This window comes from Erinaceus europaeus, chromosome 10, assembly GCF_950295315.1.
Source record: "Erinaceus europaeus chromosome 10, mEriEur2.1, whole genome shotgun sequence".
Classification (NCBI taxonomy): domain Eukaryota; kingdom Metazoa; phylum Chordata; class Mammalia; order Eulipotyphla; family Erinaceidae; genus Erinaceus; species Erinaceus europaeus.
In genome coordinates, this window is record NC_080171.1 from 58762957 (window position 1) to 58786614 (window position 23658).

Here is a 23658-nt window from a genome sequence, read left to right on the forward strand (position 1 = left end):
TTTCATGGACCTGTATTCTCCCCACCCACCCACCCACCCCTAGACTAAGCTTCTTTATAGACCTAATACACCAAGAGATACACAGTTGGGCAAGGAACCTATTAAGCATTAGAAACCCCTCAAAGGGCTCTATTTATCATTGAAAAGAGAAATCTATGCTTTTTTAACTTTCCTTTCCTTTTCCCTCCTTTCCATCAACTGTGAGAGGCATCCCAGTAAAATGAAATCAAGCTCTGCAGTCTTTAAACTTAAGTTGTCCAGTTTCTGTGGCACCAAGTACAGATCTGATCTTTATGCAAGATTTGACATGACTCTAAATATGGAAACAAAGTCATAAAGTTAAAAAAAAACACTTAGAATAATCTCATAAGCATTTCCAAATATTCGGTCTTCCAAAGAATTCCCTTCTGAAATAAGAAGACAACTATTGTGGGTAGGGGTAGATAGCATCATGGCAAATGGTGGATAGCAAAGAGTCTCATGCCTGCGGCTCCAGTGTTCCAATTTCAATTCCCCATACCACCATAAATCAGAGAACAGCAGTGCTCTGGTAAACAAAATTTAAATAAATAAATAAATAAGAGTATTTTAAAAAAAGGACAGCTATTGATTGAGCAGCTTTATCATAGCATCCCAATCAATCCATCACCATATGTATCATTATTCTCCTTCTGTAGTTCAGGTACTTTAAGGCCTGGAGAAGCTGGTCCTTTAATAAGAACATTCAAGTTTATAGCTTCAGGTGTAACAATCAGGTTCCAGTTCCTTCTTCTAGGCTTCACTAATACCACCAGGTGCTGCCAGGTTGTTGGTTCATGTAGGGTCTAGGTGTATCATTTCACAATTTGATACGATGCCAAGAGCTCTGCTAAATTGTTATCAGTGGGTTTCTATACCTTTTCCTCTTATTCAAGGTTAGCCTGAAATAGACTGCAGCCCCCTTCTGCTCACAAAATAAATGAAATGAAATTCTAAAAAGCTTTTTGAAAGATGTAGGTCAGTGGACTCCCTCTTTACTATCAACTCACCCTAATCTAAGTAGCAGTGTGAAAAGGAAAAAGGAAAAAAAAAAAAAAACTACTTCAGATTACAACAAATCCTCAAAGTCATTTTGAGGTCCTCAAGTAGTCTCATTTTGTTCAGTGTTATTCTACAAAGTTTCTTTATAAGAAAACAATATTGAATGAAACTACTCTAGGCTTTGCTGCACTCAGTCTTTGTGAGTACCTATAATCAGTACAGAATTTTCAGCAAATGAATATACAATGTTTCTTTTAAAAAAAGAAATCTGTATTTATTTTAAGTCAGTTACAGTAAAAGTTTAAAACTAAAATTTTAAACTGAGCTTTATGCTCACTGCTTGTAAGTACCTTCAAAGCCAAGCAGTACACTCCTTAAATCTCCTTCGAAAATCCCATTCTCATTTATTAAGCAAAGGCCACAGTAAAACCAGGATTAACACCCTCTTCCTGCTCCTAACAAGCACCTCTTTAAAGCTTTCAGATCAAAAGCACATTAGAGCTTTTGGAGGGAGGATCAACAAGTAAAGCACAGAAATAGCAAGCATTAGATCCCAGTTTCTATGCCCAGGACAGAACATGCAGAAGTAGTCTTCTGTTGTCTATCTCTGTCTCTCTACCAGTAAGTTAATAAATCTTTTAAAGATGCATAGTACACCAGCAAGCCTTATCGTTGGACCCAATTTCTAGTCTAACTATTGTGAATTATACAGCAATCCCTTCCTTCCACCTTTACTTTCATTTCAATTTGGAGCTGCACCAATGGAGATCCAACTGTCCTCCAGACTTCATTTCTCAAAGCATTCTTTACTACTAGATATAACCTAATGTAAGGACACCTAAAATCCCACAGGAAATAGAAAAACAGCACTATTGTAAACAGTCTCTCATATCTAATACATTTTTTTTCATTGCTATCTTGTTTCTTTTAAACAGGGTAGACATTCTCTCAGGTTGAAGATTTCATTTTTATAACTACAAGGGGCTTCCACATTTTAAAAAGGAGTGACTGGGAGTCGGGCTGTAGCGCAGCGGGTTAAGCGCAGGTGGCGCAAAGCACGAGGACCGGCATAAGGATCCCGGTTCGAACCCGGCATAGGCTCCCCACCTGCAGGGGAGTCGCTTCACAGGCGGTGAAGCAGGTCTGCAGGTGTCTGTCTTTCTCTCCCCCCTCTGTCTTCCCCTCCTCTCTCCGTTTCTCTCTGTCCTATCCAACAACGACGACAACAACAATAATAACTACAACAATAAAACAACAAGGGCAACAAAAGGGAATAAATAAATAAAATAAAATTTTTAAAAAAAAAAAAAGGAGTGACTAACTTATCTTGTTTTTTTTTTTGTTTTTTTTTTGGCTTGAAGCAAATGTGTTACTGTCCACTTATTTGGTAAATATTAAAATTATGTAGAGGAAATACTAGAACGATCAGAATGTAAGTGTCTCTCTGCCCTCAAAGACTTCAGAATTTTCAGAAAAATAAGTTTCTTGCAATCTAAAGTTCCAAATTATGAGTATCCTCATCACTACCTATACCAAAGATACCCTGGCAAAATGATTTTTTTTCTTTAATCACTTTATGGGAAGAAAGGGGGAGTGAAAGGTTTAAAATACAGTTGTTGGCATATGAGTACAACTTCTCATCTCCTTGTGATAGGTGTCTACAAAACACGCTCACTCCCAACTGAAGTCCATGTCCACCCACCATCATAAGTCTAGTTTTAAAGGGAAATCGGCATTGCTAAGAATGCTAGATATAACTGGTATGGATATTTCTTGACTAGGTCAGGGCTATAAAATTCTCAGTATTTAACAAGATAACACTAGGAATTTGGTATCCAACTTACAATACAGAAAAAGTCTAAATTAGCAAAAACTTTTAAATTCTACCAGAGGATTAAACATGGAATTATATACAGAAAAATAAATAAATAAATGGGCATCTTAACCATGAACCCCATATTTTGCATTTTCAAGGGAAAAGAGACTGTATCTTCTAGTAGCTCAGCAACTTGGGATGGATAAGTAGAGTCCTACCTGACAGTGATGGTTCAAATATTACTTCATTTGCTGCCTCCTTACCTACTCAATCTTATGACTAATATTAAGGGGAGGGGCTGGAGTGAGGTGTGGGAGTGACAGAATATGGATAATTTCTTTAAGTGGAGGTGTGCTGAACAGCTGACAAAAGAAGTTAAGATTCTATATACACCCACCATATTATTTAGTCAATTTCTATTTCAGAAACAAACTAGGACAATGGAGGAGCCAGTGTAGGAAAAAAGGAAATGCTTAGATGAACTACTCCAAGGCACATTTTTAGCTCATGTGACCTTCCAAAGTGCTCCAAATGTGCACATGTAGATGTGTGGGTTTATGTGTATTTATAGAAGGAAAATGATGATCGCTATATAAAATGCATGAATAAATCATAAAACGGTTGTGCTACAAGGAGTTTATGAGAGCTAGTCCAGAGTCTCAATTTTTACATTAAGAAAGAAGAAACTCAAGCTTGAACCAAGGCAAAATGTGCTAGTAACAGAACTTGATCACAGAATTCACATCTTCAACTTGGAAGAACAAGCTTACCTTCCAATATTCTAATTTTATGCCTTAATTCTTTTTTTAATTTTTTATTTACAAAAAGGAAACACTGACAAAAAATGTAAGATAAGAAGGGTACAATATGCCTTTATTCTAAAATGTGCATGTCCTTTAGAAAGATTAATACCAGGGGCCAGGTGGTGGCACACCTGGTTGAGCACACCTTACAATGTGAAAGGACCCAGGTCCAAGCCCCCCCCTAGTACTCCCATGCAGGGGGAAAGCTTCACAAGTGGTGAAGCAGTGCTGAAAGTGTCTCCCTGCCTCTCTCCCCCTCTACTTTCCCCTTCCTCTCAATTTCTGGATGTTTCTATCCAATAATAAAATATAATAAAAAAATGAAATGTGTTAGCTATTAAAAAAAAAAACCTACTCCTTCCTATGATAAAAAGTCTAAATATCTTATTAAAGTTCAAATGAGCCTGACCCTATTTCTCCATGAAGTCATTAGTCCAATCAAGTGTTCTGGGGGAAAATACATAAATGTATATAAATATGTCATGTATATATAAATATGGTAGTGGATGGCATCTGAAATATCTCAGAACTTTCCAAAGATGCAGGAGGTCCAAATATCTTTTCCTCTCAGTCTCTCTGAAACGTATAGTAAAGACTGGCATGTGTTATCTGCTTCTGCTTTCAGTCTGGTCAAATATGTGAATCCAGAAGGTGTCTATTAAGCTAGACATTAAAGAGTTGAAAAAATGTAAAACTATGTAATTCCTACAGTACTGCTGTCATTTTTAATGGTATTCTTATTACTGTATTATATAAATTTATTATTCAAGTTTTAACACCTTAATTTTTGATGCTGACAAACATGAAACAAACAACAAAAAAGTTTAGATTTCAATAATTTCAATTAATAAGTCTTTAAAGATTTTTTTTTCTCCTTTTGTTTCCCTTGTTGTCTATCATTGTTGTTGTTGTTATTGTTGCTGGATAGGACAGAGAGAAATGGAGAGGGGAGGGGAAGACAGAGAGGGAGAGAGAAAGACACCTACAGACCTGCTTCACTACTTGTGAAGCAATCCCCCTGCAGGTAGGGAGCCGGGGGCTCGAACTGGGATCCTTACGCTGCTGCACTACCACCAGGCCCCCGTTTTTAAAGATCTTAAAGGGTCTTATCTCTCAAAAGTTTCAGAACCCCTGGTGTCATTCAAAGCTAAGTAAGTTTTCTTCTTAGGGTGAATTCCTTTAGCACTTAAGAAGAAACTTTAGAATGGCCTCTACTGTTCTCCTTGCTTACAAATATGTGGTATAAACTCCTTCAGATGCCCAGGAATGATTTACATTATTGAACTTCTGATATAGCTTTATGACACCTTAACAGGAGAACCATGAATGACTTTTAAATTGAGTACTCAGAAAAGACAATTTATCAGGTTCAAGCCCCTGGGGGGCTTTCCCCCTGCAGGGGGAAACCTTCATGAGTGGTGAAGCAGATGTTTCTGTTTCCTTCCCTCCTTATCTCTCCCTCCCCTCTCAATTTCTTTCTGTTTTTATCAATATTAAGTAAATAAAAATATTTATTAAAAAATAAAAGACACTTTATTAAAAACATAATAAATTGGGGCCGGGTGGTGGCACACACATGATAGAGCGCACATGTTACAATACACGAGTACCCAGGTTCGAGCCCCCAGTCCCCAGCTGCAGGGGGGGTAGCTTTTCAAGTCGTGTAGCAGTGCTGCAGATGTCTCTCTGCCTCTCTCCCTCTCTATCTTTTCCTTTCCTCTTGGTTTCTGACTGTCTCTATCCAATAAATAAATATGATTTTTAAAAAATGTTAAAAATCATAATAAATTATGTTTTGTACTGCATACTTACTTTGGTTGAGAAAATGCTTGAGAATCTTGGGTGGTTTTTTTATTATTATTATTATCTTTATTGGGTAGAGACAGCCAGAAATTAAAAGGAAAGGGGATGAGAGGGAGAGAGACAGAGAAACACCTGCAGCCCCACTTCACTAATCATGAAGCTTTCCTTTTGCAGGTGGGGACCAGGGTCTCAAGCCTAGGTCCATGCACACTGTAACATGTGTGCTCAACCAAGTGCACTACCACCCGGCCCCAGTGCTTGAGAATCTGATCTGTCTCTCCCAAGAATATATAAAGGATGCCAGGAGCAGCTTTTCATTTTGTGAATTCCACCAGAGTCCAAGGTTGTTACCCTTCCTTCCAAGGTTCATTTTTACCATGTAAGTCCTTTTCTCTCCCCCCGCCCCCTTTTCAGTTTTTCTCACAGTAAATCCATCTAACAAACTATAAACCTGTGTCCAATCTTTTTCTGTTTTCATACAACATATATGTCAAAGGATTTATGATATCCTTTATCATATACAAAACCTAAAATATCCTGGAATAGTTAAAATTACTTCTTCAATGTGGTAGGAGTAGTTTATGCTTAATCACCCTGGGGGGGGGGAGTCTTACTCAACCCATACAAAAGACTCCCCACTACACATTAAAGAGACACTCATAAACTGTTTCCTAACTACTGCTGTACCCCTTACCAAACTCCCTCTCTCTCTCTCTCTCAGAATCTACTTATAATCCCTGCCTCTTGACTGTCAACTAAATAAAAATATCTTAAGGATAAGCATCCACAGCTTCTTACCTCCCCAAAAACGGATACAACACTTAAGTCAGTGTAGACCGGAAACACTAGCAAACGGTTCACCTATAAAGAACAGTAAAAAATCTGTTTAAGTTATCTGAAAAAGTCCAAGAGTATTATTCTTGAATTGTTAATTATGTTAACATTTGTGCAAACTAAAAAATGTGGCTCTTTCAAATGATAAACTCGAAAGGGATGTTTGTGACTTTTTATTAATTAGTAGCCATCAGAGTGTTTTGGTCCTTGCTTGTGCTAGCCATTTAGCTGTATTTCTTCAAGATGCAGCTTGTCTTAAACTAGGAAGGGCCCTGGCTAATTAGAGTCCTTTTTATGATTTATTTTGTATTTTTTTCTTTCCTCTTATGTGGCTATTCTTTATCTTTCTGGGAGAATGGACCAGAATTCTTTATGGGATGCAGAAGGTGGGAGTTCTGGCTTCTGTAATTGCTTCTCCGCTGGGCATGGGTATTGGCAGGTGGAATCCATCCCCCAAGCCTGTTTCCTTTTTTCTTTCTTTTTTTTTTTTTTAATTTTTACTTATAAAATGGAAACACTGAAAAGACTATAGAATAAGAGGGGTACAATTCCAAACACAATTACCACCACTGGAACTCCTTATCCCATTCCCTCCCCTAATAGCATTCCTATTCTTTAACCCTCTGGGAGTATGGACCCAGGACCATTATGGGATGCAGAAGGTGGAAGGTCTGGTTTCTGTAATTGCTTCCCTGCTGAACATGGGCGTTGAAAGGTCGATCCATATTCCCAGCCTGAGAGATAGACCTTTTTATGATGCTCTTTATATGCTGCTTTCTGCATTTAAATTTTAGCATATAAACAATAATTTATAGATGACTATATATATGTGTGTGTGTATATATATATATGTATGTGTGTATATATATATATATATATATATATATATATATGACAGTTTAGCTTCAAAATAACAACCAATTCCTTTTTTTTTTTAAATTTATTTACTTGTTTACTTTTGCCTGCAGGGTTATCGTTTGGGTTCAGTGCCTGCACTGTGAATGACCTATTTCTCTGGCCATTTTTTTTTATTTTTTGGATAGAGCAGAGAGAAATTGAGAGATGAAGGGGAAACAGAGAGCGAGAAAGACAGACACCTGCAGACCTGCTTCACCACTTGTGAAGCATCACCCCCACCCCCAGGTAGGAAGCTGGGAGGATGGAAACAGGATCCTTGCGCAGGTCCTTACACTTTGCATTATGTGTGTTTAACCCAGTGCACCACCACCCAGCCTACTGATAAACAATCCCTACTGATAAAACTTCCAGAAGTTTTATATTTCAAACAATGCTTGTAATAAGTACCTTATACAAGAGCAAAATTATACACTTAAATATAGAAATTGCTGGCTCAGTATATTTGTGTTTTAATAATACGAATTGATGCCAAAAAGCCTTTTAAAACACCTACCATCTACCAACTTGCATCTTCCTCCTCTAAGATATACCTGCATGAGAGAGAGAGAGAGAGAGAGAGAGAGAGAGCAAGCAGGGAAGTGCTCTTTCATACATGGAAGTAGCCCAACAGCAGATCACCTGCACTGCGGGTGTGAGGGTCCCAGATTCCATCCTGGCCATGAAAAATGAATAAACAGTGCTTTCATCTATCTGTTTCTCTCGTGAAAATAAATATTGTAAATAAATAAATAAAGCAGCCTTGTGCAGGAGAGGATTTGGAGAAGGAATGGCAATCAGAGAATCACCATGGGTCTAGAATCAACAAATAACTATCACTGTACAAAAGACAAGAGGCTATACATCTTTACCCTGTATTGTATACATATAAAATCTAAAGAACAATGTAGACAAGGACCCCTCCAGGTCTAACATTCACTAACGTTTCTGAGTTTTTTAAAAATAAGACGCACTCATTACATATAAACAGAAAACACTTAAATCTCTTGATTTGCTTAGACATCAACACACACTAGAAAAGACAAATTGCTATCCTGGGAAAGCAAATGCTCTGATAAAACCCCTACTAAAAATATTAAATAATATAATAACAGGCAGGGGGTAGGGCGGTAGCGCAGTGGGTTAAGCGCACTGGGCACAAAGTGCAAGGACCAGCATTAAGGATCCCAGTAAGAGCCCCCAGCTCCCCACCTGTATGAGAGTTTCTTCACAGGTGGTGAAGCAAGTCTGCAGGTGTCTTTCTTTCCCTGTCTTCCTCTCCTCTCTCCATTTATCTTTGTCCTATGTAACAATGATGACATCAACAACAATAACTACAACAATAAAACAAGGAAAATAAATAATAAAAAATATTTTAAAATCATAATAGTAAGTAAAACAGAAGCTGAAGAAAATAGCCACATAAGAGGAAAGAAAAAAATACAAAATAAATCATAAAAAGGACTCTAATTAGCCAGGGTCCATCTTAGTTTAAGAGAAGCTGCATCTCGAAGAAATACAGCTAAATGGCTAGCACAAGCAAGGACCAAAACACTCTGATGGCTACTAATTAATAAAAAGTCACAAACATCCCTTTCGAGTTTATCATTTGAAAGAGTGGATGTTAACAGGAGATATGATTTGCTAAGCCCAATAAAAGCCTTCATTAACAAGAAGCGACAAGATCACAACCCTGCTGCTGATAAGCTGCCAACATACTGGAGGCCTTCAATGAAGAGCTGCCCATTTAACATATTGCAGCTTTAAAATGAGTTGCTTTAGAACAAACAGTTCTATGTCATGACAGGCCTACTATTACCAGATGGAGCTGCTGCTATGCCCTGGGGAGGGACGTAGGGAGGGAGGGAGAGAGAGAGAGAGAGAGAGAGAGAGAGAGAGAGGGAGAGAGAGAGAGATCATGTAGAAGCCTGGCATACACCCAGCCCTTCTTGAAGTAAGCATTCTATGGTGAGAGCATCCACTACAGACCTCAACTTCATCTGCCTCAAAAAAACTGTGTTGAGCAGGAGTTAGTCGCTCTTCTGATAGCCAGAGGAGATTCTGTACTGTTATTAAATAACTGCTCCAGCGGTCATCCCTGGAGCCTGCCTCCTCTCTCAATCCTAGCAGTCACTTCAGGGCAGTCATAAAGCAGCAGTATTTATTTTTAACCTAACATACTTTGAAGTGTGTATGAAACAGGTAATAAATACATGTAAAAAGCATACTTTCAGCTTTGTCAAAGTGATTGCAGGAACATGACAGATATTCTAGTGTTTTGAGAAATATCTAGACTGTCTTCCACAAGGGTTGGAGCAATTTACACCCCCAAAACACCTATAGAAGAGATCTTTGACCTAACTCAATAAGACTCAAAGTGAAAGGATGGAAAACTATCGTACAAGCTAATGGATTAAAAAAAAAAAAAAAAAAAAGGCAGGAACAGCTATTCTCATCTCTGTCATCTCTGACACAATAGACTTTAAAATAAAGTAATAAAATATAGGCATGAACAACCAAGAAGACTTAACAGTTATTAACATATATGTACCCAATGAGGGCCCATTTAAATACATCCAACACTGAAATAGCTACAAAAATGCATCAATAGTAGCACAGCAATAGTAGGAAACTTCAACAACCCACTCTCACACTTAGATCATTTAAGCAGGGCATCAACAAAGAAACAAGAGAATTAACTGAAGAGAGACATAGGCTAGATATTCTGGACATTTTTAGAGTTCTACACCTTCAAGAAACTGGAATACACTCTTTTCAAATCCACACAGAACATTCTCAAGAGAACCATGTATACCTACGTTTATAGCAGCACAGTGTGTAATTGCCAAAACCTGGAAGCAACCCAAATGTCCAATGATGATGGAATATTACTCAGCTGTTAAAAAAAGATGAAGTCATCCCCTTTGCGTCATCTTGGATGGAACTGGAAGACATCATATGAAGTAAGATAAGCCAAAAAGAGAAGGATAAATACCAAATGATTTCACTTATAAGTGGGATTTAGTAATTAAGAACACGGAGGGAGAAAACAAAGTGAAATATGAACTGGGCATGATGTGTTTTATCAAATCAAGAAACTCTGGGGAAAGGGAGAGAGGGAGGGGCGGAAGAAAACTGTGGGGGCCAGATGCATAATGAACTTATATGCATGTGACCATGACTACACTATAAAACATTAACCCCCTCAATTTTTTTTTAATTGTTAAACTCACCAACAAGGAAACTGCAAATACATATAGCAAATGCTTAATAGTTTATAGGAATGGATAGGAAAACTCCAGTGTTAGTGCTTCAGGATTGCTTTGTATTAAATAATTTACTATCCAGCACTTAGCTGCTATTGTATAGGAAAAATTTCAATAATAAACATCTAAAGAGCAGAAAGTTGGCACAATGATAAGAGTACAGGCCTTGCATGTACAAGGTCCTAAATTCCATCCTCGTCACTGACTATGTCAAGATATGCTCTGGTTCTCGTTCTCTCTCTCTCTCTCTCTCTCTCTCTCCCTTCTCATTAAAATGATTTTTTAGAAAAAAGACAAAAGTATCAGGATGGTCAGTTTAAACATTAAGAATCTTTATTAATTTCAATTAGTCAGATATGTATGTTGTACATAGGAACTTCAGTAAGCAGATTACTAAGGCTGAGTGTTCTGAATTTATAGGCAGTATTTTACCCTCATCATAGGACGTTTCAGCATTTTAATACTTATTTTAAAGAAGTAGATATTGTGAAGAAACAGAGTGGATTACCAGGGTCTGCCAGAGTAGCTCTATAAAAGATTATTCATAAACTAACCAACTAACTTGCTACCAACTACAATTTTGAGTGGGCTGAAATCCATAAGTAAAACAGTAAATGGATACTTTTTTTTTTTTTGCCTCCAAGGTTATTTTTTTTAATATTTATTTTATTTATTTATTTATTTATTCCCTTTTGTTGCCCTTGTTGTTTTATTGTTGTAGTTATTATTGTTGTTGGATAGGACAGAGAGAAATGGAGAGAGATGGGGAAGACAGAGAGGAGGAGAGAAAGATAGACACCTGCAGACCTGCTTCACCGCTTGTGAAGCGACTCCCCTGCAGGTGGGGAGCCGGGGTTCGAACCGGGATCCTTATGCCGGTCCTTGTACTTTGGGCCACCTGCACTAAACCCGCTGCGCTACAGCCCGACTCCCTGCCTCCAAGGTTATTATTGGCGCTCTGTGCCTATACTACAAAATCACTGTTCCTGGAGGCTATTTTTCCCCATTTTGTTGCCCTTATTGTTGTGCTTGTTGTAGTTGTTATTGTTGTCATAGCTGTTGTTATTGGTTAGGACAGAGAGAAATCAAGAGAGGAGGGGAAGACAGAAAGGGGGAGAAGAAAGATAGGCACCTGCAGACCTGCTTCACCTCTTGCGAAGTGACCCCCCTGCAGGTGGAAAGCCGGGGCTCGAACCCGGAACCTAAGCTGGTCCTTGTGCTTTGTGCCATATGCACTTGAGCGGGGGCGCTACCGCCCAGCCCCCAGATACTCCTTTTTAGCTTTTGCCACCTCAGTCAATATACTGAAAAGAAATCAAACAATGTGAATAAATCATACTTCAAAATCAGACACAGACAGCACATTTTCAAAGTCATGAGTGAAGACTATATAGGATGTACACAATGCAGGTCTCAATGCACCTGGCAGCTTAGTTCTTCAGGGGACATGGAAATCTGTGTCTTAGCTGTTTTAAAAAGAGCAACAACTGGCTTCGTATGTTAACTCTCTTTTCAGTCACCAGGTTTCAGATGTCATCAGGATGCCGGCCAGGCTTCCCTAGACTGAAGACCCCACCAATGTGTCCTGGAGCTCCGCTTCCCCAGAGACACACCCTACTAGGGAAAGAGAGAGGCAGACTGGGAGTATGGACCGACCAGTCAACGCCCATGTTCAGCGGGGAAGCAATTACAGAAGCCAGACCTTCCACCTTCTGCAACCCACAATAACCCTGGGTCCATGCTCCCAGAGGGATAGAGAATGGGAAAGCTATCAGGGGAGGGGGTGGGATATGGAGACTGGGTGGTGGGAATTGTGTGGAGTTGTACCCCTCCTACCCTATGGTTTTGTTAATTAATCCTTTCTTAAATAAAAAAAATAATAATAAATTAAAAAAAAAAAAAGAGCAACAACAATACACAAGACTTGCATGCAATAGGTTGAGGATCTGTTTGATTCTGGCATCACCAAGAGCCAGACCAGAGTAATGCTGAAATAAGAATAACAATAATAATAATAAATAATAATAATATTAAATTAAAAACCATCAGATCTATACAGGGCTACAAGCTAATTGGTGGGAGAAAAGGCAAAATGAACATTTAGAGCATCCAGGGAAGTGAGCTGGTAAGTCACAGAACCTGGATGTATGAGGTCCCAAGTTCATTCTGTTCCTAACACTGCATTTACTAACGTGGTTCTTCCATTCTCTCGCTCTCTCAATTTTTTTTGAAAAATTAAAAATTGAACAATTTTTAAAAAAATAATTTAAAAACTTTAAAATCTGTCTCCCTCCAATAAACTTTTTTATGCAAATTAGAACTTTGTTACATTCACTACTATATCTCAATACTTAATATGATATTTGTGCTAGATAAAAGAATAGGCAACCAAGAGATTTTCTGGTATTTTTAAACTATTGCAGGGCAGGAAATACTGATCAACAATTTAGTAAGTGAGTGGGTGAACTCTCAGAAGAAAAAAATAACACCAATAGCAGAAAGATCAGGAGATCAGAAACAAAAATAATCACAATATATTTAAACCTGTCATGGTATAAAGTTAAAAAAAAGTTTAAAGTTTTTGAGAAAACACTAATAAGATCTTCAGATTCTGTCAAAAACACAACTGAAGATTATCAAATCTGTACTGGCTATTTTTTTAAATGTCACCCAGTTTTCCTCATGTCTTTAGCACTAATAACCAAGAAATAATCCTGGAGGTTGGGGAAGGAAAGAAACCAGAAAGAAAAATCCATGGGGCCGGGTAATTCCATTAAGAAATGTTGTTCCATAAGGAAAAGTTCCAGGTGCTACCATGCACCTAGCTGAGCATACTGGTTACAGTGTGCAAGGACCTGGATTCAAGCCCCTACCCCCACCAACAGAGGTGAAGCTTTATACGCAAACAGTGCCACAGTTTATCTCCCACCCCCTCTCTCTGCCTCTCTCTTTCTCCCTCTCCCTCTTTATCTTCTTCTTCCCTCTCAATTTGTCTCCAGCCTTAATAAGTAAATACATTAACAAAAAAAGAAAAGTTCTTTATGATAAAATTCCATAAACTCTACAAGGAAACTGTGAAATAACATAAGATACCAAAGTCTTTTATCTACAAATCTCTGGATCTGTTTTTATTCCTGTTTCTTAGAGAACTGGAGAACGATAGACATATTTCACCCAAATATTCCTTTAATATTCTATAGATAACGTCATAAAGAAATTAAACAAAGCAATATATGTCCATTAAGGTTTTAGAGTGTGGCATCCTATAAGATGAAATGAAGTAAAAAGTTGTTTATGCATCACCTTTAAATTCTCAACAGCTTTCTTAATTTCTGCTTTATATTGTGACGTCCTAAATCTTGGCACAACAGTACAGAACAGGACTCCACTGAGTTAAATGCTTTACTCTTTGCTGTGTCATAGATTGTGGGGCCAAAGTTACACTGAGCTACCACCCGATCAACGAAAAATATCTTTCATTTATGTATTACATATAAAAAGAAAATTTTCCCAACCGACAGAAAGGTTCAAATACTGCATTATCTTACTTTTCCTTTACATAATTATCTATATACCAAACTTTAAATTCCAAGTAAGAAAAAAAAAAAAAGGAAAAACTCCTGAATACCTATGGTAAGCAAATAACACACTAGATGCAGGCTAAGTAGTAAGACAGATGTCCCCTCCTTTCTAAGGCACCAAAAAATTATCTTGAATCTACACAATTCTCTTTTTACTTTCCAATCAATTTTTCTGGCAACCAAAATTGAAGACTTAAGAAGAGTCTCTACTGGGTGAATATCCTGTTTATTCAAGTTTGGATATCATACATTTAACAGCCAATTTGAACTTTTTTTTTTTCTCATAACAAGAATAGTGTTTCTAAAAGCCTTCCTCCTAGCTCCATACAGAACACAATAATTTGATATACTTAAAAAGCTTAATGAATCATCCTTACAAATTATTTACAATGAGCCAGGGTTGTCCAGAAGTCATTTTTACCTGAAATAAAGAATACAGCCTTTAGATTTTTTTATATCAGGATTCAAAGATACTTGTGATAACAGTATCTTCATTCCTCTACTTTAGAAAATACTAATCTGGGGGCCAGGCAGGGGCACGCATGGTTAAACACACAAAGTACTATGTGTAAGGTCAGAAGTATCCGGATTCAAGCCCCTGCTCCCCACCTGCAGGTGTCTATCTTTCTCTCTTCCTCTCTTTCACCCCCTCCCCTCTCAATTTCTCTCTGTCCTATCACATAAAATTTAAAAAAAAAAAAAAATTTAAAGCAGGGGGAAGGCCTCCCAGAGCAGTAGATTAGCAGTGCAGGTACCTAGTCCCAGGAATAACCCTGGGGAGAAAAAAAAAAAAAAAAAAAGCACCAATCCATACTTCATATGTTTCAAAATACTAATTCAAAATTCAAGATGCCAGATGGCATCAGGGTGATACTAGCCTGTGATGGAATTCTTTCAGAAGTTACCTAGTCAGAGATTTAAAATAATGTAAACCCAGAATGCTGGTCCTGAGAAACTGGTGGTGGACAGGGAAGGGTATAGGGAACAGAATGAAGCTATTTAAACAAAAACCTGGGGGCCAAAAAGTGATGCATCTGGTAGACTGTACATTAAAATGTGCAAAGACCCTAGTTCAAGTCCCCAGTCCCCACCTGGCATAAGAAATGTTTCAAGAGTGGACAAGCAGTACAGCAGGTGTCTTTTTCTCTTCCTTTCTCTTCCCCACCTCCTCACAGTTTCTCTCTATCCAAAATAAATAACATTTACAAATAAATTAAACAAAATCTGTTACAATAGTCCTACAGCAATTGACCAAACAATAAGGTAATGCCTGGAGATTTAAAAAAAAAAAAAAAAAACTGAATTGCTTTGTGGCCACATTTATCTTAAAAAACAAACAGAACCAAAGCAGGAAGAACATCTTTATTGAGTCCAAGGGAAAAGGTACTGAACTAGGAGTCACAGATCTAGGTCCTACTTCCTCACTCAGTAAACCAACTCCTTAAGTAAGGGTGGGGAACCTATTTTCTGCTACAGGCCATTTGGATATTTACAACATCATTTGCGTGCCATACAAAAATATCAACTTAACAATTACCTTTGGTCCATACTCCCAGATGGATAAAGAATATGGAAGTTTCCAATGGAAGAGATGGGGATACAGAACTCTGGTGGTAGAAATTGTGTGGAATTGGATCCCTCTTATCCCAACAGTCTTGTCGATCATTATTAAATCACTAATAAAATAATTTCTTTTTAAAAAATTAGCACTTGTGGTCTGGGAGATGACGCAGTGATAAAGCTTTGTACTCTCAAGTATGAGGTCCTGAGTTTGATCCCCAGCAGCACATGTGCCAGAGTGATGTCTGGTTCTCTCTCTCCTCCTATCTTTCTCATAAAAAATAAAATCTTTTTTTAAAAAAATTAGTACAATGTTGCTATGAGAAAAAATCCTAAATGTATTAGATTTCAGGTCCTGCCAGATCAAATGATTTTGTGGGTTACATAGGGCCCATGCCTACTTTGAACAAACTACCTGATCATCTGGATCTCATTTACTTCATCTATAAAACTATTCTCCCAAAGAGCAGTGGTAAGATCGTAGGAGAACAAAAAGACTGGGTATCATCAGTAACACTAAAGGAAATGCTTACATCTCCCAACTCCATCATTTTGGGTGGTAGTGCATGACCTTCAATTACTATTTTTCTATCCTAATAGCCAAGTAGGCCAGTAACTAAAAACATTAGCTACTTGCTACCTCTTCCCAACATACTATCAATTTGATTGTCTAATATAAACTACCTTGCTCTAATTGCACTACGGTGACAATTTAGAAGCTACGTTAGAAATTGTTTTTAAAAAAAGGAGAAAAATTCATTTTTCTTCTAGATTAGAAATTAGTCGCTTACCATAAAATGAAACTCTGTATGTTATTATAAATACTTGCAGATTAGCCAAACTCATTTTCTTAATCTAGGAATCAAGTTTACACATCATTTCCAAACAGCCAGTTCCAACTAAAAGAATGAACTGTTCAGTCAACCAAGGAGATGAAGCAGCATAGAGGATGTTCAATCACCTTTTAGAAAACAAACAAACAAACAAATAAATAAATAAATAAATGGGCCAGGCGATAGCACACCAGGTTAAACGTACGCATTACAAAGGCAAACACTGGTACAAGATTCTCCTCACCAATGTGGGGTTGGGGTGGGGGGGTGGAGACACTTCACAAGTGATGAAGCAGGTCTGCAGGTGTCTCTCTCCCTCTCTATCTTCCCTCCTCTCTTAATTTCTCTCTGTCCTAGCCAATAAAATGGGGGGGGAGGTGGAGAAAAAAAAATAATGTAAATGCTATTGATGGGGGAAGGAGAGGCAACAAGCAGAATTAAAACACCAAGCACTAGTATGAGAAAGTTATAAGCAGCCATATGAGAACCCATGTAGTTGTTGAGAATTAAAGGTGATCTTATTTAGGAAATAGCAACCCCCGAAAAGAAGGGTCCCCAGAAAGTGAAAGGGGGGTTGAATTAGTATTTTTAAAAACATCCCAGTTTCTTCCTCCTGCTAAGCTTCCTTTTTCTTAAATGTTTTGAAAACTAAGTGTTATACCCAGAGGAGACTGCTGGCATGGAAACTATCAAGAGAATAAAAGTATGGGGGAAAGAACACACATTGCTTTTCTGTTTCTGTTTTTTAATGTTTTTATTTATTTTAGTTTTAAGAGAGATGCAGAGAGACCCACAGAGAAAAACACCAGAGTACTGCTCAGCTCTGGCTTATGGTGGTGTGGGGGATTGAACCTGGGACTGAGAACCTCAGGCATGAGTCTGTCTGCATAACCATTATGCTGGCAAACGCTAGAAGAAGAAGACCATTATGCTATCCCCCCCCTCCAGGCTGAGACATTGCTTTTCTAACTATAACTAAAAACTTGGCAAGTTCTGTGTTGCATCTATATTCTTCACCTGTGACTGAACTCCTGGTGAACTCAGAAAACAGTTACTCATTATCACAAATGAAAATAAAAGGAACCAAAAAATTAAGCAAATACACACACAAACTAACCAAGAAAAGTCACTCTGCTGTGCCTAAGCAACAAATTGGTCATTTCCCAAGAATTCAGATATTCCAACCCTCAAACCCTTAAATGTGGGATAGGTGAGAGGTTGTGACACCTTTTAAATTATTGTCTTCTGCCTCATCTTTTTTTTTTTTAATATTTATTCATTATTCCCTTTTGTTGCCCTTGTTTTACTGTTGTAGTTATTGATGTCATTGTTGGATAGGACAGAGAGAAATGGAGAGAAGAGGGGAAGACAGAGAGAGGGAGAAAAAGACAGACACCTGCAGATCTGCTTCACCACCTTATGAAGCAACTCCCCTGCAGGTGGGGAGCTAGGGGCTCGAACCAAGATCCTTATGCTGGTCCTTGCACTTTGCACCATGCACTTAACCGCTGCGCTACAACCCGACTCCCTTTCCTCATCTTCTTTTGAAGACAGGCCAAGGAATATGAGGACAGAGGATGCTTTATAAATTCTCTAAAACACTTAGAAATAACGTGATAAAATACTAAGTATTACACAATCTCCCTGGCTTCTAAGCACAGCCCTAATGAAAACACTTAAATATCTTAAGAAACATCTGCAACACAACTAAAAGAAAAAAGTTAAGTGAAGTTTAGAAAACGAATAGCCTCCCAGTTAACAGCCCACATAGACCAAGGCCTCTCTCAACCACAAAATAAAAGTCTGTAACAATGCATTCAGTCTTAGGAAGATAAACCATGTTTTGTTTTGTTTACAATTTCTCAGTTCCCCATCCCTTCCCAACAAGGAAGAGACCCTGAAAAGCCGTCAACGACATGATCCACAGTACAACAAAATAAGTTGCAAGGTCATCAAATATAATCACATAATCACAAAGATGCTTTTTAAGTGTCTCTTAAAATTATGTCTTAGATAGATCTACAATATTTTAATATGCAGCTAATTCAAAATGAGTTTGAAATAGTATATACTTTTACTCACACCCCAAGTCTTTAAAAATTGGCTGGATTGAAGACTGCCAATTTCTAAAATTGCAAGCATTAAGCTCCTATTATTCTGAAGAGTTTTGCTAAGATGTTCAATACAAGAACACATTCTAATTCCTCCTCATGACTGCCCTAGCTCAAGTGGCTGCCAGGAGAGCAGGGCTTTATAGAAATTGTTCTGTCCTTGGAAGCTACATTAGTGCTGGGTTGATAAAACAGATCTTCACATCAGTTTTCCAGTCTGAACAGAAAGTTAACTAAAAATGTAAGTGCTGGGAGTCGGGCTGTAGCGCAGCGGGTTAAGCGCAGGTGGCGCAAAGCACAAGGACCGGCATAAGGATCCCGGTTCGAACCCCGGCTCCCCACCTGCAGGGGAGTCGCTTCACAGGCGGTGAAGCAGGTCTGCAGGTGTCTATCTTTCTCTCCTCCTCTGTCTTCCCCTCCTCTCTCCATTTCTCTCTGTCCTATCCAACAACGACAACAACAATAATAACTACAACAATAAAACAAGGGCAACAAAAGGGAATAAATAAATAAATAAAATAAATATTTAAAAATGTTAGTGCTTAAAGTCGCCAAAAGGAAGGCTCTATACTGACATTTTCTACCTACTTAGTATTCATCTGTATTCATCTCACTAGACATTAGCACACACCAAAGTTGCTCTCTGCTATTAAAATTGTGTTATTAAACTCAAGAGTAGATTAATAATATCCACCACCTTCCTTATTGTTAAATAAAAGTACAGCATTGGTCCAAACATGACATGTGGAGCCTCTTTCGACTTCTGCTGGTGTATCAACTTGCTGTATTACACACGTGGGAGAAAGCTTTGCTGAGCTGTCCTGCTCTTTCTAGATAAGAGGAGGGAAAAAAGAAGGCTGGAGTTGGGGGGGGGGGGGAATTAAGGAAGAGAACAGACATAAACCTCATACCTGGTAACCTCTCATATCAACTCTTTTTTACAGCAATGTGAGAAGAAAATGCCCTATCTAAGCTGACACCATCGGCAATAAGGTTGGCAGGTGGGCCAGGCTGCTTTTAAACAGCTCATAACATCCCATTAGTTGTCACAGCACCAAGCAACTTCTGCTGACCTCAAAGCAAGCAGCTTGAATGAAGATATACCCAACTCCTATGCAGGACAGGGCTAATATTTCCAGGGTAAGAGGGAGAAGTTAAGATAAACTGATAGAAGCATATACATCTTGGGAGCCAGGTGGTAGCACGGAGGGTTAAGTGCAGGTGGCGCAAAGCGCAAGGACAAGGATCCTGGTTCCAGCCCCAGGCTCCCCACCTGCAGAGGAGTCACTTCACAGGCAGTGAAGCAGGTCTGCAGGTGTCTGTCTTTCTCTTCCCCTCCTCTCTCCATTTCTCTCTGTCCTATCCAAAAATAATAACAACAACAACAATAAACAACAAAGGCAACAAACAGGAAAATATTTAAAAAATATATATTAAAAACAAATAAAAAAGGGAATAAATAAATTTTTTAAAAAGAGAAGTATGTACATCTTTAAAGGAAGAAAGAACTCTTAAAACCAGATATTAAGGAAGGAGAGAGGTCTAAAGCCAAACTTGAAAGCAAAGGAAATTTCAAGACCTAAATTTATAGAAAGTAATGTAATGGAACAAAAGCAAGTATTATTTTGCAAAGAGAAAGAAATCAAAAGAATATGGAGCCTTTAGAACTACTGTTCTGTTCTTACATTTGACTACACCTTTTAATTGCCATGACTTCAGAAACTGTTTCATGAGACTCACAAGCTCACATACCTGCAAAAGCCAAGCAGTGATTTATTGCAAAGTGAAATAAAGCTTGTACCATTTAAAGGAGGAAGATGGTAAATATGGTTTAGCTCCCCTCTTCCAGCTCTTCAAGAGACATGGCTCTAGATAGCCTTGTAACTTCCCACACCCTAAGTCAATTATTCAGCATTTTAAAATAAAGTTTAGATAGCTACAGACCATTTATAGCCCATGGATCATCCTTTGGAACCTGTGGAGAAAAAAAAAGTTCCACTGATAAATATTTCTCCCCCTTTCCTCTCATAGTATCCTATTTGGACACAGAAGGTATGCTTCAGTGAATGATAAGTAATCAACAAGCGCCCATCAGAAGCAGAAGCAGAGTAAGAAAATAAAAGAACAAATGAACAGCTTGCACTTGACCTAGAACTGATAAGACTCAGAGAGAAGCACAGACCAGCTGACTAAGTCAGAGAGGATTCTTATGTGGCTATGGGCAGTTCAAATTCCTTGAAGAAACAATGGCAGGAACAGAAAAAAAAAAATCATTCCTGTTGACCTGGTTATTTGAGGAAAGTTCATGAGTCATGCACAGCCATCCACCAGAAAATGACCCCCAAGGATTTAATGTAAATAAACCAGCAACCACTAAGTAGCACAACGGGACAGAAGGTAGTGTTGAGCAAATACATAACTAGGCCTTACCTGGGAATAGATGTTAAAAACTTGCTCACTCTCTAATAAGCTTCGTGTATTTGAAATGTTCTCGGATCAGAGAGAGCTAGGTCACAGGGAAGTGTGCGTGCCTTGTCACGCGTGCAGCCTAGGAGTGAGCCCTGGCGCTACATGGGTGGTCCTACAATATTAAGTACTTCGTGGTGCTGTGGAATCTCCTCCTCTCTGTCTCTTCATCTGAATGAAAAAGTGGCCCAAGGATACCTCCCATCTTCGAACAGCCCCCTCTGGAACTTTTTTTTTTTTTTACTTACAGTTCATAGTCTGTGAAGCTGTTATCCAAAACGCCTGTGAAATGTATTTTATGCTAATGGTGTGTACTTGCACTTTAATAAACATGAACTGCTACATTTAAACAAAAATAAACCAAAAGACAAAAAAAAAAAAGTGGTCAGTAGTGGTGAAACTGCACATGACCAGATTCTACAGGTAATCATAACAATAATAAATAATAGCTGTGCATTAAAGGTGAGAACTTGATGGCACCAGAAGTAGAGAAACATCATCAGTGAAAAAGATAAAAACCTGAGGATTTGGAAGTCCCAGGTTCAATCCCTAACACCACCATAAGCCAGAGCTAAGCAATGCTTTGATAAAATAATAATAATAATAAATAAGAGAAATATCTCCTGTATAACATTTAGTTCAAAGAAAAACTCAAGATCAAGTACAACTGGCTTCAGGCAATTTTTCCTCACCTTACTAAAATCACTAGATTTATTTTTTACTGTGATTTTTTTGCTTTGAAAAATATGGGGGGGCGGGCTGGGCTGTAGCGCAGCAGGTTAAGCACACATGGCACAAAACTCGAGGTCTGGAGTAAGGATCCCGGTTCGAGCCTCCAGCTCCCCACGTGCAAGGGTGTCGCTTCACAGGCGGTGAAGCAGGTCTGCAGGTGTCTATCTTTCTCTCCCCCTCTCTGTCTTCCCCTCCTCTCTCCATTTCTCTCTGTCCTATCCAGCAACAACGACATTAATAACAATAATAATAACCACAACAATAATAAAAACAAGGGCAACAAAAAGGAAAATAAATAAATGAATTATTATTTAAAAAAATATATATATATATATATCCCAGGGGGGGATAGGTAGTGACACAACTGGTGCAGCACACATTACAGTGCACAAGGACCCAGGTGTGAGGCCCCGTCCATCCCCACCTTTGAGTAGTGAAGCAGTGCTGCAGGAGCTTCTGTCTCTTCCTCTCTCTCTCTTTCCCTTTGCTCTCAATTTCTGTTTCTATCCAGTAATAAAGCTAATTAAAAACTAAAAAAATATCTCTTGGGGTGGGGGGAGATAGCATAATGGTTATGCAAAGAGATGCGCATGCCTGAGGCTTTGGAAATCTCAATACCACCATAAGCCAGAGCTAAGCAGTGCTCTGGTAATAATTATAATAACAATAACAACATAATAAGAGAAATATATCTTATACTTCTAATATATACAAATTATGCCTAAAGAATAAGAACGTGCTCAATATCTTTTTAAAAAAACTGAACAAGTGAGCAATTTCCAGTAAGTTATCTGGCACAGCATCTACTAATACTTTTGACTTGAGGTAGCTAAAGTCCTGAAACAAGCAGGAGAAAAAAACACTTATGTGTAAAAAAGAGTGTGTGACAGGCTCCTGTACTAAGTATGAATATATATATATATATACACCCTGAGTCAGGTTGATAAGGCAAACTATTTTATTCATAGATTTTCTTCAAGTTTGGGAGCTCTGCCCTAATTCAAGTTTCTAGCCCAATTCTCAACTCTAACACTATCTTTCCAGACATTACTTTTTAAAATTTTTATCATTTATTCTATGGTTAATGGTTTAGAATAAAGTTGTTGGCACATGGGTATAACTCCTCACCTTCCTATGACAGGTGCCTGTGGAACACTTTCACCCCAACTCAAGTCCCTTTTTTAATTATTATTGATTTAATAATGATTGACAAGACTGTAGGATAAGAGAAGTACAATTCCACACAACCCCCACCCCCAGAGTTCCATATCCCATCCCCTCCATTAGAAGCTCCCCTATTCTTTATCCCTCTGGGAATATGGACCTAGGATCATTATGGAGTGCAAAAGGTGGAGGTCTGGCTTCTATAATTACTTCTCCGCTGGACCTGGGCATTGGCAGGTCCATCCTTACCCCCAGCCTGTTTCTGTCTTTCTCTACTGGGGTAGGACTCTGGGGAAGTGGAGTTCTAGGGTGCATTGGTGAGGTCATCTGCACAGGGAAGTCAGGTTGCATCATGCAGCATCTGCAACTTGGTGGCTGAAAGAGCATTAAGATATAAAGCAGAACAAATTGTTTAATCATCAGGAACCTAAAGGTAAGAATATAGCAAATAAGATTTGGGGGTCTCCATTTTGGAAAAAGATAGGAAATCATTTTAGGGGCCATGACTTTTACTATTTTTGCCTGAGCCTGACAGTTAATATGCAGGTGGGCTAAATGTATTCCCAGACAATATTTTTGTCCTGCTTTATATCTTATAACCTTTAGCCACCAAATTACAGATGCTAACAAGATTCCATCCTGAGGGGGTGGAGGTAGATAGCATAATGGTTATTCAAAGAGATTCTCAAGCCTGAGGCTCAGAAGTCCTCAAGGGTTCAAAATCCCCGCCCCCAGCCCCACCCCACCACTACTGCCACAAACCAGAACTGAGAAG

General features: G+C 38.5%; 1 protein-coding gene across 17 annotated transcripts in view; it reads right to left on the minus strand.

Annotated features, from left to right (window-relative positions):
- ELAVL2 (ELAV like RNA binding protein 2) overlaps window positions 1-23658 on the minus strand; it is a 199215-nt gene that overhangs the window by 161990 nt on the left and 13567 nt on the right. For 3 of the 17 annotated variants that reach the window (XM_060199647.1, XM_060199662.1, XM_060199643.1), the window contains exon 2: window positions 9990-10114. The exons of 12 other annotated variants lie outside the window; for them this stretch is intronic. The gene's annotated coding sequence lies outside the window, so the exon portion shown is untranslated. Of the gene's footprint in view, window positions 1-6240; window positions 6304-9989; window positions 10115-23658 lie in introns of all 17 variants that reach the window. 2 more of the 17 variants (XM_060199646.1, XM_060199661.1) reach the window with 1 other exon arrangement.